This window comes from Cryptomeria japonica, unplaced genomic scaffold (genome assembly GCF_030272615.1).
Source record: "Cryptomeria japonica unplaced genomic scaffold, Sugi_1.0 HiC_scaffold_704, whole genome shotgun sequence".
NCBI lineage: Eukaryota > Viridiplantae > Streptophyta > Pinopsida > Cupressales > Cupressaceae > Cryptomeria > Cryptomeria japonica.
This window is the reverse complement of record NW_026729490.1, coordinates 12,501-25,928: the sequence shown is the minus strand read 5'-3', so window position 1 is coordinate 25,928 and position 13,428 is coordinate 12,501. Positions and strand designations below refer to the sequence as shown.

Sequence of the window (13,428 nt, the reverse complement as noted above, 5' to 3'; positions counted from 1 at the left end):
GCCCTGGTGGGCACCATGGTGCGCACCAAGGAGCGCTCCGAAGTGTGCTCCAAGGTGCGGCGTGCACGAAGTCGGAGCCCGGTTTGCCCCGGGTGCGCACCTCGCGTGCACCTTCGCCGCGGTGGGCACCATGGCGTGCACGAAGTCGGAGCCCGGTTTGCCCCGGGTGCGCACCTCGCGTGCACCTTCGCCGGGGTGGGCACCTCGGCTGGGTTGCGCGCCCTGGTGCGCACCAAGGAGCGCTCCGAAGTGTGCTCCAAGGTGCGGCGTGCACGAAGTCGGAGCCCGGTTTGCCCCGGGTGCGCACCTCGCGTGCACCTTCGCCAGGGTGGGCACCTCGGTGCGCACACCTTCTCAATGTTTTCTTGCCTTTTCTGGAAATTGGTGAAGGCAGCGCATCAAAGGTGCGCACCTCGGTGTGCTCCGAGGTGCGAACCCGAGAGCGCTCCGAGGTGCCCACGAAGTCGAAAGTCGGGTTAATTGCATTGTTTTCCCCGGGTGCGCTCCGAGGTGCGCAACATCGGCGCGCACCAAGGAGGGCTCCGAAGTGTGCTCCAAGGTGCGCACGATGGCGTGCACCTCTGGTGCGCACGATTCGGAGCTCGGTTTGACCGGGGTGCGCACACCTTGGCTGGGTTGCGCACCTTTTGTGCGCTCCAAGGTGCGCACGAAGTCGGAGCTCGGTTTGCCCCGGGTGCGCACCTTCGCCAGGGTGCGCACCTTGATGCGCACGCCTTGGCTGGGCTGCGCACCTTGGTGGGCGCCATGGTGCGCACCTTTCGTGCGCTCCAAGGTGCGCACGAAGTCGGAGCTCGGTTTGCCCCGGGTGCGCACCTTGGTGGGCGCCATGGTGCACTCCGAGGTGCCCAAGATTGGTGCGCACCAAGGAGCGCTCCGAAGTGCGCTCCAAGGTGCGCGCGAAGTCGAAAGTTGGGTTAATTGTCCGGTTTGCCTCGGGTGCGCACCTTGCGTGCACCTTCGCCAGGGTGGGCGCCTTGGTGCGCACACCTTGGCTGGGCTGCGCACACCTTGGCACCCGCGTTTCCTTCATTTTAAATTTTTTTTTTTTACAATCTCTCAAGTGGGAAATTCTATAATCTCAACTTTTTTTGCCTTTTCAGGAAACTTTTGAATGGAGCGCATCATTGGTGCGCTCCGAAGTGTGCTCCAAAGCTCTCTCCAGCTGCGTGCACCTGCCCCGGCCGCGCACCCGGCCCCGCCCAGCTTCGCTCACCTGTCCCGGGCGTCTGGTGCGGAACCTTAGAGTAAGAAACATCACCGTGCACCTTGGCCAACGTGCGCGACTCGACCGAGCGCGCACTGGCCGAGGTGCACACCGATTTCACCTGGGTGCGCGCGCAGCACCTCGGGCGCACCGGGGTGCGCGCACAACGCCCGGGTTGCACCGTGGCCTGTGTGCTCGGGGCGCCTCGGGTGCGCGCTCGGTGTCGCCCCCGCGCGCGCGGTAGTGCGGGCAGCGCACCCCGGCCCGGCCCGGCCCCGACGAGAACGCAAACGGGCAAAAGGTTTATTCAAATAGCATTGCGACGCCCGGCGAAAAACTAAAAAAGGGTGCAACACCGGGACTTCCCGGGAGGTCACCCATCCCAGTACTACTCCGGCCCAAGCGCGCTTAACTGCGGAGTTCTGATGGGATCCGGTGCACTAACGCTGGTATGATCGCACCCGTTATGAGCTTGTCGCAGTGTGTACTTAGCAAACCGCGACCCACGTGCGAATCCACCCCGGCCACCCACCCCCGTCGAGGTGCACACCCTCCCTCGCGAAGTGCGCCCCGTTCGCCAAGTGTGAGCCCTGCCCGGGTGCGCGCACCTTGCTAGGGCGTCGGGTGTGCACCCGGCCCGGCCTACGTGCGTGCACCTGGAGGGGGCGTCGTGTGCGTGCAGTGTCCCGTCTGCAACGCGGTGCCCACACACCACCTCGGGCGCAACGACCTGCGCTCACATGTGGGCCGAGTGCACCTTGGTGCATGTTCGGGGCGCCTCGGGTGCACGCTCGATCTTGCCCCGGTGCACCAAGGCGCTCGGTTTGCCCCGGGTGCGCACTTGGTGCAAGGTGGGCACCCAAAATAGGGATCAAGCACCAAAACACAAGTTTCGGGATGCAAAATGGGACCCAAGGACCACAAATGCGTTCCAAGACCCATGATGGGTCCACGAGAACAAAAATGTGTTCCGAGACTTAATAAACAAATATTGGGTTTTAGGAGAAGAAACATGCTCTGATGCCCAAAACGAGAATCGACCCCGAAAAGGCCACAGGCCAAAAGTGGGATGCGAGACAAAAAAAAATGGGACCCGAGGACCAAAATTGGGTTCCCAGGTCGAAGACAGGGCAACCGGACAAGAAACGACCTCTAAGGCTCGAAATGAGTCCCGACGACTAAAACTTGACAAGAAGCACCCATCAGGCACCCAACTCGACACCCATGGGATGCCGACCCACCCGGGCTTCCACCTAGCACACCTTGGCACCCACCCACCCTCGCACCCAACCTCGCACCCAACTTAGCACCTTTGAACCCACATTGGCACTCACCCTGACCCTGGCACCTTGGAACCCACATTGGCACTCACCTTGACCCTGGCACCCACCTTTGCACTCACCTTGGGACCCACCCTGGCTCCCACCTCGGCACCCACCCAGACACCCACCTTGGTTCCTTGGCACCCACCTTGGATCCTTGGCACCCACCCCGACACCCACCTTGGCACGCAACTTGGCTACTTGCCACCCACCTTGGCTCCTTGACGCCCACCCCGACAACCACCCCGTGACCTACCCTGGCTAGGGTTGGTGCACACCCACCCTGGTGCCCACCTTGGCACCCACCCTATGACCCACCTTGGCACGCACCTTAGTACCCACCCCGTTACCCACCCTAGGACCCACCCCGTGACCCACCTTGGCCAGGGTGGGTGCACCCACCCTGGTGCCCACCTTGGCACCCACCCATCCTAGCACCCAGCCTGTGACCGGGCTTGGAACCCAACCTTGCACCCGCACCCGTCTTGGCCAGTGTGGGTGCGCACCCATCCTGGCACCCACGTTGTGACACACCCTTTAACCCACGCACCCTAGCACCCACGTTGGCACCCACCTTGGAACCCAACCTAGCAACTTGGCACCCACCCCGTGACCCACCTTGGCATCCACCATAGCAGTCGCCGACTTGGCACCCACCTCGGCACCCACCTTGACACTTGTGGACCCACCTTGCCACTCACCCTAGCATCGACCCATCCTAGCACCCACCCTGGCACCTTTGCACCCTAGCACTCACCCATCCTAGCACCTAACCTGTGACCCACCTTGACACTCACCCTCGCACCCACCTTGGAACCCAACCTAGCACCCACCCACCCTGACACCAACCCTAGCACCTACCCACCCTTGCACCCACCCTGTGACCCATCTTGGCACCCACCCATCCTACCACTCAACCTATCACCCACCTTCTCACCCACCTTGGCATCCACCTTAGCACCCACCCACACTGGCACCTTGGCACCCACCTCGGGCAAGGTGGGTGCACACCCACCCTGGCACCCAATTTAGAACCCACCGAGCATGTTACCCACCTTGGCACCCACATTGCAGCCCACCCTAGTACCCACCCTATGACCCACATTGGCATCCACACCCTAGCACCCAGGCACCTCGACACCCGCCTTGACACCCACCCTAGCACTGAACCTGTGACCCACCTTGGAACTCACCCTAGAACCCACCCACCCTGTGAACCACCTTGGCATCCACCTTAGCACCCACCCACCTTGGCACCCACTCTAGCACTCACCCATCCTAACACCCAACTTGTTACCCACCTTGGCACCCGCCCTCGCGTCCACCTTGAAACCCACCCTAGCACCCACCCACGCAGGAGCCCACCTTGGCACCCAACCTAACACCCACGCATCCTGGCACCCAACTTGTGACCCACCTTGGAACCCACCCTAGTACCCACCTTTGAACCCACTATATCACCAACCCACCTTGGCACCCACCCTATGACCCTCTTTGGAATCCACCCTAGCACGCACCCACCCTGGCACCCACCATGGAGCGCACCCTAGCACCCACCCACCTCGGCACGCACCTCAACACCCACCTTGGTGTGCGCACTGCGCCAACCTCTCAAAGACCCTATGTGGTGCGCTCCAAAGTGTACACCTTTGGTGCGCTCCAAGGTGCGCACCTTTGGTGCACACCGAGGTGCACACCAAAGTGTGCACCGAGGTGAGCACCAAAGTGCACTCCAGGGTGCACACCAAGGCGTGCACCTTTGGTGCGGTCAATGCAAACGAATTCGGAAGTTGGGGTCGATGTCCTAATCGCTGCTGCAGACTACACGTATGAGAATCGGACAAATAGCTTTATATAGGGGAGGTGTTGCGTTTGATGGGTCGACTCCCCTGGTTGTGTGCACTGCACCAACTTCAAAGACCCTGTCTTGTTTAAGAAGTCAAAAGTTGGGGTGGATGTCCTAATCATTGCTGCAGTCTACGCATGTATGAGAATCAGACAAATAGCTTATATAGGGGAGGTGTTGCATTCGGTGGGTTGACTCCCCTGGTTGTGCGCACTGCGCCAACCTCAAAGACCCCGCATAGCAGAAGAAGTCGGAAGTCGGATTTTGGTGAGCACCAAGGCGTGCACCTTTGGTGCGGTCAACGCAGACGAATTCAGAAGTTGGGGTGGATGTCCTAATCGTTGTTGCAGGCTACACATGTATGAGAATCAGACAAATAGCTTATATAGGGGAGGTGTTGGGTTTGATGGGTCAACTCCCTTGGTTGTGCGCATTACGCCAACCTCAAAGACCTTGTTTTCGTTAAGAAGTCAAAAGTTGGGGTCAATGTCCTAATGGCTCCTGCAGGCTACACATGTATGAGAATCGGACAAATAGCTTATATAGGGGAGGTGTTGGGTTTGATGGGTCGACTCCCCTGGTTGTGCGCATTACGTCAACCTCAAAGACCTTGTTTTCGTTAAGAAGTCAAAAGTTGGGGTCGATGTCCTAATTGCTCCTGTAGACTACACATGTATGAGAATCAGACAAATAGCTTATATAGGGGAGGTGTTGGGTTTGATGGGTTGACTCCCCTAGTTGTTCGCATTACACCAACCTCAAAGACCTTGTTTTCGTTTAGAAGCCGAAAGTTGGGGTCGATGTCCTAATTGCTCCTGCAGGCTACGCATGTATGAGAATCAGACAAATAGCTTATATAGGGGAGGTGTTGGGTTTGATGGGTCGACTCCCCTGGTTGTGCGCATTGCGCCAACCTCAAAGACCCTGCATTGCGGATGAAGTCGAAAGTCAGAGTTTGGTGTGCTACAAGGTGTGGTCGAAGGTGCTCACCTAGGTGTGCACCTTTGGAGCACAGGAAAAGTGCCCTCCAAAAGTGCGCACCTTTGGAGTGCACAAAAGTGCCCTCCAAAAGTGCGCACCTTTGGAGCGCAGAAAAGTGCCCTCCAAAAAGTGCCCTCCAAAAGTGCGCACCTTTGGAGCGCAGAAAAGTGCCCTCCAAAAAGTGCCCTCCAAAAGTGCGCACCTTTGGAGCGCAGAAAAGTGCCCTCCAAAAAGTGCCCTCCAAAAGTGCGCACCTTTGGAGCGCAGAAAAGTGCCCTCCAAAAAGTGCCCTCCAAAAGTGCGCACCTTTGGAGCGCAGAAAAGTGCCCTCCAAAAAGTGCCCTCCAAAAGTGCGCACCTTTGGAGCGCAGAAAAGTGCCCTCCAAAAAGTGCCCTCCAAAAGTGCGCACCTTTGGAGCGCAGAAAAGTGCCCTCCAAAAAGTGCCCTCCAAAAGTGCGCACCTTTGGAGCGCAGAAAAGTGCCCTCCAAAAAGTGCCCTCCAAAAGTGCGCACCTTTGGAGCGCAGAAAAGTGCCCTCCAAAAAGTGCCCTCCAAAAGTGCGCACCTTTGGAGCGCAGAAAAGTGCCCTCCAAAAAGTGCCCTCCAAAAGTGCGCACCTTTGGAGCGCAGAAAAGTGCCCTCCAAAAAGTGCCCTCCAAAAGTGCGCACCTTTGGAGCGCAGAAAAGTGCCCTCCAAAAGTGCGCACCTTTGGAGCGCACAAAAGTGCCCTCCAAAAGTGCGCACTTTTGGTGCGCACCAAGGCGCTGGTTCGGTCGTTGCAGGCGAGTTCGGAAGTTGGGGTCGATGTCCTGAGCGGAGGTGCAAACTACACAGGTGTCGGAATCGGACAAATAGCTTATATAGGGGAGGTGTATGCTTCGATGGGTCGACTCCCCAGGTTGAGCGCACCGCGCCAACCTCAAAGACCCTACGGTATGGATGAAGTCGGAAGTTGGGTCCGATGACCGATTCGATTAGTAGGTATGCTCATGAGGTCGGAATTTGGGTCCGATGACCTGCCATGTGCAGGAAGGCGAATGTTGACACTGTGCGTTGCAAGGTGCACACCAAGGCGCTGGTGCGGTCTTTTTAGTCGAGTTCGGAAGTTGGGGTCGATGTCCTGATCGGAGGTGCAAGCTACACAGGTGTGGGAATCGGACAAATAGCTTATATAGGGGAGGTGTATGCTTCGTTGGGTCGACTCCCCGGGTTGAGCGCACCGCGCCAACCTCAAAGACCCTACGGTATGGATGAAGTCGGAAGTTGGGTCCGATGACCGATTCGATATGTAGGCATACTCGCGAGGTCGGAATTTGGGTCCGATGACCTGCCACGTGCAGGAAGGCGAATGTTGGCACTGTGCGTTGCAAGGTGCGCACCAAGGCGCTGGTTCGGTCGTTGGAGGCGAGTTCGGAAGTTGGGGTCGATGTCTTGATCGGAGGTGCAAACTACACAGGTGTGGGAATCGGACAAATAGCTTATATAGGGGAGGTGTATGCTTCGTTGGGTCGACTCCCCGGGTTGAGCGCACCGCGCCAACCTCAAAGACCCTACGGTATGGATGAAGTCGGAAGTTGGGTCCGATGACCGATTCGATATGTAGGCATACTCGCGAGGTCGGAATTTGGGTCCGATGACCTGCCATGTGCAGGAAGGCGAATGTTGGGACTGTGCGTCGCAAGGTGCGCACCAAGGCGCTGGTGCCGTCGTTGCAGTCGAGTTCGGAAGTTGGGGTCGATGTCCTGGTCAGAGGTGCAAACTACACAGGTGTGGGAATCGGACAAATAGCTTATATAGGGGAGGTGTATGCTTCGATGGGTCGACTCCCTGGGTTGAGCGCACCGCGCCAACCTCAAAGACCCTACAGTATGGATGAAGTCGGAAGTTGGGTCCGATGACCGATTCGATACGTAGGCATATTGGCGAGGTCTGAATTTGTGTCCGATGACCTGCCATGCGCAGGAAGGCGGAATTTGGGTCCGATGACCGAGTTGATGGCGTGCCATGCGCAGAAAGGCGGAATTTGGGTCCGATGACCGAGTTGATGTTGATGGCCCGCCATGCACAGGAAGGCGGAATTTGGGTCCGATGACCGATTTGAAGGCGTGCCATACGCAAAAAGGCGGAGTTTGGGTCCGATGACCGAGTTGATATTGATGGCCCGCCATGCGCAGGAAGGCGGAATTTGGGTCCGATGACCTGACATACGCATGGAGTCCGACTCGGGGGCCGATGTTCGATTCGATGACTTGCATTGTGGGTAAAGTCGGAAGTTGTGGTCTTTGACCCGATTCGATGACCAGACTTCGGCTGCTTGAGAATCGGACAAATAACTTATATAGGGGAGGTAGTGTTCTCGAGCATCCTCCCCCCGTGCCCGTTTATGTCGATTGATGCTGGTGCTCGACTGGTTGGAGCGCTCGGATGCAAAAATCTTGCACCAGGATTTATCGATTGTGATGGACACGGCAAGTCTCCTGATTGCTATGCAGGAGCTCATCGTGAATCTCTATGCGGCCTTGGTATGGACTCGACCTGCGGAATGGTTCGGCAATGGTAGTCGCTCCAACACGTCCTTGCAATGGCCACAGAGGTGATTCGACTAGAGCTCCAGTCTAGCTTTTGGGTTGCTTGGCGGACTGGTATAGCCGCGATCGAGTTCCGGCCATGAACGTTTTAGATAGCTCTTGGGCTTTCTGGGACGGAAGTCGGAAGTTTGGGCTGTTGTCCGATTTGATGACCATTCTTCGGATGTGTGAGAATCGGACAAATAACTTATATAGGGGACTGTGTTGTCTCACGCAGCCCCCTCCGTGCCCCTCTATCTCGACCGATGTTGGTGCTTGAAAGGGTTGGGATCGCTCGGATTTATAAACGTGCACCACCATTTGTCGAGTGTGAGGGACGCGGCAGGTCTCCTAAATGCTATGCGGGCGCTCTCTGAGAATCTCTATCCGGCCTCGACACAGACTAGTCTTGCTGAATGGTTTGGCACTGGTAGTCGATCCAACACGTCGTTGTTGTGGCCGCCTAGGCGATTCGATTCGAGCCCCCGTCTAGCTTTTGGGTTGCTTGGCGGATTTTGCCCTATCCGCAAGTGAGCTCGGTCCCTAAACGTTCGAGAAACCCGATTGCTATGCGCCGACTCTCTTTCTTGCGAGCCTCCATCTAGCTTTTGGGTCTCTACGGAACGGAAGTCGGAATCTGGGACCGTTGTTTGATTCGACGAGGCAGACTACGGTTGTGCGAGAATCGGACAAATAACTTATATAGGGGAGGTGTTGACTGGAGCATTCTCCCCCGTGCCCCTCTAACTCGACCAATGCTGGCGCTCGAACGGTGGTAGCGCTCGGATTTTCATTGAGCGCCAGCATTGGTCGATTTAGAGGGGCATGCGAGATTCCCGAATGCTATGCGAGGGCTCTAACGGAAATGTCTATTGGTTTCGGTATGGATGCAATTGCGAGTGGTTCGGCAAAGGTAGTCGTTCCGATGCGTCCATGTCGTGGCCAAATCGATAATTCGATTTGAGCCCTCGTATAGCATTTGGGTCTCTCGATGTGATTCCGCATTCCAGTCCCTTTGGGCACTGCTTGAGCCGCATCCCAGGGGGTTCCCTTCCCAATAATCTGCCTCGCAACCCGATTGCTATGCGGTGAGGCTCCTCGGCCGCCTCGGAACTATCTGTGTATCAGACGCATCGCGGGATAAGGGGTTGGCAACGGTAGTCGCCCCAAGCGCGTCCGATGCTTGGACCATTCCGAGGCGGCCCTGAAGCCTCTTCCGTCTAGCCGTTGGGTCCTTCTCGCCGCATCCCTCGCCTCGCACCCCGATTGCTATGCGGTGAGGCTCCTCGGCCGCCTCGGAACTATCTGTGTATCGGACGCGTCGCGGGATAAGGGGTTGTCACTGGTAGTCGCCCCAAGCGCGTCCGATGCTTGGACCATTCCGAGGCGGCCCTGAAGCCTCTTCCGTCTAGCCGTTGGGTCCTTCTCGCCGCATCCCTCGCCTCGCACCCCGATTGCTATGCGGTGAGGCTCCTCGGCCGCCTCGGAACTATCTGTGTATCGGACGCGTCGCGGGATAAGGGGTTGTCATTGGTAGTCGCCCCAAGCGCGTCCGATGCTTGGACCATTCCGAGGCGGCCCTGAAGCCTCTTCCGTCTAGCCGTTGGGTCCTTCTCGCCGCATCCCTCGCCTCGCACCCCGATTGCTATGCGGTGAGGCTCCTCGGCCGCCTCGGAACTATCTGTGTATCGGACGCGTCGCGGGATAAGGGGTTGTCACTGGTAGTCGCCCCAAGCGCGTCCGATGCTTGGACCATTCCGAGGCGGCCCTGAAGCCTCTTCCGTCTAGCCGTTGGGTCCTTCTCGCCGCATCCCTCGCCTCGCACCCCGATTGCTATGCGGTGAGGCTCCTCGGCCGCCTCGGAACTATCTGTGTATCGGACGCGTCGCGGGATAAGGGGTTGTCACTGGTAGTCGCCCCAAGCGCGTTCGATGCTTGGACCATTCCGAGGCGGCCCTGAAGCCTCTTCCGTCTAGCCGTTGGGTCCTTCTCGCCGCATCCCTCGCCTCGCACCCCGATTGCTATGCGGTGAGGCTCCTCGGCCGCCTTGGAACTATCTGTGTATCGGACGCGTCGCGGGATAAGGGGTTGTCACTGGTAGTCGCCCCAAGCGCGTCCGATGCTTGGACCATTCCGAGGCGGACCCGAAGCCTCTTCCGTCTAGCCGTTGGGTCCTTCTCGCCGCATCCTTCGCCTCGCACCCCGATTGCTATGCGGTGAGGCTCCTCGGCCGCCTCGGAACTATCTGTGTATCGGACGCGTCGCGGGATAAGGGGTTGTCACTGGTAGTCGCCCCAAGCGCGTCCGATGCTTGGACCATTCCGAGGCGGACCCGAAGCCTCTTCCGTCTAGCCGTTGGGTCCTTCTCGCCGCATCCCTCGCCTCGCACCCCGATTGCTATGCGGTGAGGCTCCTCGGCCGCCTTGGAACTATCTGTGTATCGGACGCGTCGCGGGATAAGGGGTTGTCACTGGTAGTCGCCCCAAGCGCGTCCGATGCTTGGACCATTCCGAGGCGGACCCGAAGCCTCTTCCGTCTAGCCGTTGGGTCCTTCTCGCCGCATCCCTCGCCTCGCACCCCGATTGCTATGCGGTGAGGCTCCTCGGCCGCCTTGGAACTATCTGTGTATCGGACGCGTCGCGGGATAAGGGGTTGTCACTGGTAGTCGCCCCAAGCGCGTCCGATGCTTGGACCATTCCGAGGCGGACCCGAAGCCTCTTCCGTCTAGCCGTTGGGTCCTTCTCGCCGCATCCCTCGCCTCGCACCCCGATTGCTATGCGGTGAGGCTCCTCGGCCGCCTTGGAACTATCTGTGTATCGGACGCGTCGCGGGATAAGGGGTTGTCACTGGTAGTCGCCCCAAGCGCGTCCGATGCTTGGACCATTCCGAGGCGGCCCCGAAGCCTCTTCCGTGTAGCCGTTGGGTCGTTCTCAGCCGCATCCCTCGCCTCGCACCCCGATTGCTATGCGGTGAGGCTCCTCGGCCGCCTTGGAACTATCTGTGTATCGGACGCGTCGTGGGATAAGGGGTTGTCACTGGTAGTCGCCCCAAGCGCGTCCGATGCTTGGACCATTCCGAGGCGGCCCCGAAGCCTCTTCCGTGTAGCCGTTGGGTCCTTCTCGCCGCATCCCTCGCCTCGCACCCCGATTGCTATGCGGTGAGGCTCCTCGGCCGCCTTGGAACTATCTGTGTATCGGACGCGTCGCGGGATAAGGGGTTGTCACTGGTAGTCGCCCCAAGCGCGTCCGATGCTTGGACCATTCCGAGGCGGACCTGAAGCCTCTTCCCTCTAGCCGTTGGGGCTTTCTCGCCGCATCCCTCGCCTCGCACCCTGATTGCTATGCTGTGAGGCTCCTCGGCCGCCTTGGAACTATCTGTGTATCGGACGCATCGCGGGATAAGGGGTTGGCAGTGGTAGTCGCCCCAAGCGCATCCGATGCTTGGACCATTCCGAGGCGGCCCTGCAGCCTCTTCCGTCTAGCCGTTGGGGCCATCTCGCCGCATCCCCCACCTCGCACCACGATTGCTATGCGGTGAGGCTCCTTGGCCGCCTCGGAACTATCTGTGTATCGGACGCATCGCGGGATAAGGGGTTGTCACTGGTAGTCGCCCCAAGCGCGTCCGATGCTTGGACTATTCCGAGGCGGCCCTGCAGCCTCTTCCGTCTAGCCGTTGGGGCCATCTCGCTGCATCCCCCACCTCCTCGGCCGCCTCGGAACTATCTGTGTATCGGACGCATCGCGGGATAAGGGGTTGGCAGTGGTAGTCGCCCCAAGCGCGTCCGATGCTTGGACTATTCCGAGGCAGCCCTGCAGCCTCTTCCGTCTAGCCTTTGGGGCCATCTCGCCGCATCCCTCGCCTCGCACCCCGATTGCTATGCGGTGAGGCTCCTCGGCCGCCTGGGAACTATCTTCGTATCGGACGCATCGCGGGATAAGGGGTTGTCACTGGTAGTCGCCCCAAGCGCGTCCGATGCTTGGACTATTCCGAGGCGGCCCTGTGGCCTCTTCCGTCTAGCCGTTGGGGCCATCTCGCCGCATCCCCCACCTCGCACCCCGATTGCTATGCGGTGAGGCTCTTCGGCCGCCTTGGAACTATCTTCGTATCGGACGCATCGCGGGATAAGGGGTTGTCACTGGTAGTGGCCCCAAGCGCGTCCGATGCTTGGACTATTCCGAGGCGGCCCTGCAGCCTCTTCCGTCTAGCCGTTGGGGCCATCTCGCCGCATCCCCCACCTCGCACCCCGATTGCTATGCGGTGAGGCTCCTCGGCCGCCTTGGAACTATCTTCGTATCGGACGCATCGCGGGATAAGGGGTTGTCACTGGTAGTCGCCCCAAGCGCGTCCGATGCTTGGACTATTCCGACGCGGCCCTGTGGCCTCTTCCGTCTAGCCGTTGGGGCCATCTCGCCGCATCCCCCACCTCGCACCCCGATTGCTATGCGGTGAGGCTCCTCGGCCGCCTTGGAACCATCTTCGTATCGGACGCATCGCGGGATAGGGGGCTGTCACTGGTAGTCGCCCCAAGCGTGTCCGATGCTTGGACCATTCCTAGGCGGCCCTGAAGCCTCTTCCGTCTAGCCGTTGGGGCCTTCCCGCCCCATCCCTCGCCTCGCACCCCCGATTGCTATGCGGTGAGGCTCCTCGGCCGCCTTGGAACCATCTGTGTATCGGACGCATCGCGGGATAAGGGGTTGGCACTGGCAGTCGCCCCAAGCGCGTCCGATGCTTGGACCATTCCGAGGTGGCCCTGAAGCCTCTTCCGTCTAGCCGTTGGGGCCTTCCCGCCCCATCCCTCGCCTCGCACCCCGATTGATATGCGGTGAGGCTCCTCGGCCGCCTTGGAACTATCTGTGTATCGGACGCATCGCGGGATAAGGGGTTGGCACTGGTAGTCGTCCCAATCGCATCCGATGCTTGGACCATTCCGAGGCGGCCCTGCAGCCTCTTCCGTTTAGCCGTCGGGGCCTTCCCGCCGCATCCCTCGCCTCGCATCCCGATTCCTATGCGGTGAGTCTTCTCGGCCGCCGCGGAACTATACCTGTTATTGCTACTGCATCCTTCGGCTGGTAACCTCCTCTGCCGCCTTGGAACGTTCTCTTTGTCGGACGCGTCGCGGGATAAGGGGTTGGCACTGGTAGTCGCCCCAAGCGCGCCCGATGCATAGACCGCTCCGAGTCGACCTTGCTTTCAGCCTCTCACATGCATAGACCTCTCTGAGTCGACCCTGCAGCCTCTCACGTTTAGCCTTTGGAATCTCGCCTCACAACATGATTGCTATCCTTGATGCATCCCTTGCCTCGAGCCCTGATTGCTTTCTTGGCTGCATCCCTCCTCTCCTCACAGCCCGGTTGTCATCACTGCTTCATCCGTCGCTTCATGCATTCTGGCTGCTGGGCCCTTCCCACCGCACACCTCGATTGCTATCTCTTCTGCATCACACACCCCGATTGCTATCTCTGCTACATCCCTCGGCTCTCACTTC

At 59.2% G+C, this 13,428-nt stretch overlaps 1 non-coding gene across 1 annotated transcript; it reads right to left on the bottom strand.

Annotated features, from left to right (window-relative positions):
• Positions 1–1,569: 1,569 nt before the first annotated feature.
• LOC131872634 (5S ribosomal RNA) lies at positions 1,570–1,688 on the bottom strand. Its single transcript, XR_009370752.1, has one exon. It is a non-coding gene; the product is annotated as a 5S ribosomal RNA (ribosomal RNA).
• Between the last annotated feature and the right edge of the window lie 11,740 nt (positions 1,689–13,428).